General features: G+C 42.9%; 1 pseudogene; it reads right to left on the bottom strand.

The window, feature by feature from the left end:
* Nucleotides 1-1981: 1981 nt before the first annotated feature.
* On the bottom strand, nt 1982-3493 carry LOC113093581 (leucine-rich repeat transmembrane neuronal protein 4-like; annotated as a pseudogene).
* Between the last annotated feature and the right edge of the window lie 10 nt (nt 3494-3503).

The raw sequence follows: 3503 nt of genomic DNA, 5'->3' as shown, positions 1-3503 counted from the left end.
CAACCAAATGTTAAAGATTGAGGGGGAACAAACTTACACCCCAATTATATTGAATCTCAGACTGTAGCTATAATGTGATAAAATTACCAGGATTCAATCAGATTTACTAAAAAGGAAGTCTATCATGGTGTGTCTATCTGTGTGTCTATCATGGTCTATAGATCTTATTTTAAATAATAGGTGGGAAGTTCACTTTGCTGATATTGCAAATGATGGTGTTGATAATAATAGGTTCATAGTGCATTTCACTTTTTTCTTCTTCTGATGTTTAGCATGCTACAACAGCATTAGAAAAACATAGTTAGTGCCTAAACTTCACTTGCAGCTGTACATTAAAATCAACCGAAAAACAATCTACTGTACCATTATATAGAAAACATAATACTGTAAATTATATGCTTTCGCAACAGGGAAAACGTTTCACATAAGGTCATAAAGGTACTAGCCAATATCACTGTGTTACACATTAGCCGTAAGGGTTACTTAAAAAAAGTAAAAACTTAGTAATTGTCAAAAGACAGAAAAACACAACAACAGGAGCAACAAAGGGAGCAAAGGACATGATGGATGCTAACAACAGAAAAACCAGAAAGCAAAGGAATCAACACGGCAACAATACACAGCACAGCACCTTGTTTAAAATGCAGATTTTACTGGTGAGAAAAGCAAAGGCATTCACCATACTGTAGCACTTCCAAACAAAACACTAATAACTTTATTAGTATATTAACTATATTAATAACTATTTAATCTGAACTTGTTTCACGGGAAATACTTTCTGTTATTACTTCCTGTGCAAAGTTGAAAGCAAACCAGCTTTCTAATTTTTAAAGCTGTTGAAATGCATCCCTTGGGCTTTCTCATTACTTACAATGAGAATATAATTGCCATGCGGATTTACCTACAATCCCCAAAATAAACAAAACAGAACTAAACGATGGCTGTCCTGTAAGTTAGACTCCCTATGGATCTCACACTTGTTCTAACACTTCCGTCAATGTGATGGAGGCAATACTCAAGATGGCCTTTGCTGAAAGCCATGCATAATTAGACCCGTGAACACTGAATTTATTTCTACCAGGAAGATTTGTAATTTGAATTTGTAATGTATGTGTACTTTGACTCCCCTGAGTAGATGCTTTGTGGGCAAAAGGCTTTACGCTTATTTTCTCAAGCTCCTCTATGTCTGGGCCTGGGCCTTGTCATATTTCATGTGGAGAACCTATGACACTACATAAATTATGGGATGCAATTGCCAAGAGTGGCCATGTGGCAGGATTATGTACAAGGATCAGCAATGTGTATCTTTAATTACTTCCTGAATTGCTGATTTGTCTGACAAAGTGCATGATTAAGGGAAATCTCTCCAACCCCTCAATAATCCGGTCACTGCTACCATGAATCCAAAATGAGGCAAAAAATTATCTTGGAACCAGACCAATATATTAGCTCTCACATTTCATCAATGTCTTTTTTTGGTCTCTTTCCTTTAAACAAGCAGGCCACTGTAATTTATTTGACTTAACAGCCACTTGTCTGGGGTGTTGCATGTTGATATTAATGCAAAAACACACAGAGGATAGGAAAGGAGCAATGCACAGAGACTTGACCCAGTATATGAAGCTACACCAATTTTTTGTAGTCAATCGTTGGTGTATTTTAAAAGCAGTACTCAATATTGTGCTTTTAGCCACCAGAGAGTAAAATTCCCCAAGCAGCTGTCTGATATATAACAAGGTGTTTGGGCTTGAGGGTGTTTTATCTTACTATACCTGAAGAAAAAGGAGGAAACAACTTTGATTACAAGCCTGAGAACATATGACTCAAGTTGCCATGCACTGACCCATGTTTCCTACCCATTAGAGGGGAACAGCTAGCAGCGGAAAAATGGGGAGACAACACAGTTTTTTTTTGCCTCACATCGACTGGACATTTACCTCTTGTTCCCCGCAGTGGTAATGGATTTTAGGAGGGCGACGGATCATACCTCACATTCTCGGGGAGCCGGAGATGGGTGTAGGTACATGGTCCTGTCCCATTGACCAGTACGTCCATGGTCTCAGAGTTTGTGGGTTTGTAGTCCACATAATATTCCTGAAGCGGGGGTGCTGATGGTGCGCTCTGTCTCCCGCACCTTTTTCCGGCGTTTTCTTACCATGGAATGCTGCTGCAGTTGCTTCATGCTGCTGGGATAACGCTTCCAAGAGACATAGATCACTAGCAAGATCATGGCCACGGACAGGGAAGAGGGCGACGCGTGCCAGCAATTATCTTGTGGAACGAAACATGCTCAAAGTCCTGCTCAGGGATGAGTGGGGATGCAGCCGTTGGGGAAGGTGCAATAGCGTTGTTGCGTGTTATTTTCTCATTCACCCTGAACATGGTGGGCAGGGGGAAACGTCCAGGGTTTGGAAGGGGAGCTTACGGTGGAGGAGATCGGCTGGTAAGCAGTGGGCATCAACTTACAGATTCCATGTGTGTCAATAGCCTCAATGACTTCTCACCCTGAACCTCCTTTGGTCCAGCACAAATCATAGTAGTCTCCTTGTTCCCCTTGAAGCTCCTCAGCCAAGCTACAAGGGGGCATAAGCTGGGGCTGCATTCCCAATGTTACCAGCAAGACTGATGGTAGTAAGAGATATCCAAGCTGATATGGCCTCTTGAGACACGTTGCTAAGCTTATTGGAGTCCAGATTAAGAGTCTGCAAGTTAGGAGACACTGGAAGATGCTTGAATCCAACACCTGCAGGTCATTTCCAGAAAGATCCAGCTTTTGCAAAGAGGTCCAGGTCCATGTAATTCCCTGGGTTATAGATTTTATCCGATTCCACTGCAGATACAAAGCACGGAGGTTGTTCAGCCTTGGGAAATGAGAGAAATTGATCTTTGAGAATTGGTTGTGCTCCAAGTGTAACTCAGTCAGTTTGAGAAGTCCGGCAAATGCGTTACGGGTAAGACTTCGCAGTCGATTGTAGCCCAAATCAAGAAACTCTAGGTTTCGACAATCCTGGAACACTCGCATGGGAACCGTCTTGAGGGAATTCGATCTGATGTGGAGACTCAACAGTTTCCGCAAGCCCTGGAACTGGTTTGGCTGCAGGACTTGAAGTTTGTTGTAAGACAGGTCCAGATTGCGTAGGTTGGGGATTGAATGGAACGTGCTGTTTTCCAAATGTGTGATCTTGTTGGAGCTGAGGATCAACTCCTTTAGTCTTCGAACACCCTGAAAGGCTTGTTTGTCCACTGCATTGATGTAGTTGTGGTCCAGGTACAACCATACTAACTGGCTGAGGCTGGCAAATTGACCAGCCCTGAGGTTCACCAAGCTGTTGTACCGCAGAGAGAGGCCCTGGCATCCCACGGAAACATTCTTTGGCACATCACGGAAGGCATTTGACTCACAATACACTATTTTGCCATCGCAGCGGCAGCTTCGGGGACACGGTTTCTCTCGGACTCTGCCTTGGGAAGCCAAGAGCCAGGCCTGCACGAGCAAGGGATCA

The sequence above is a fragment of the Carassius auratus genome, unplaced genomic scaffold (assembly GCF_003368295.1).
Source record: "Carassius auratus strain Wakin unplaced genomic scaffold, ASM336829v1 scaf_tig00215085, whole genome shotgun sequence".
In the NCBI taxonomy this organism is placed as follows: Eukaryota; Metazoa; Chordata; class Actinopteri; order Cypriniformes; family Cyprinidae; genus Carassius; species Carassius auratus.
Note: the sequence above shows the minus strand (reverse complement) of the source record. Positions and strands in the feature narration are given on the sequence as shown.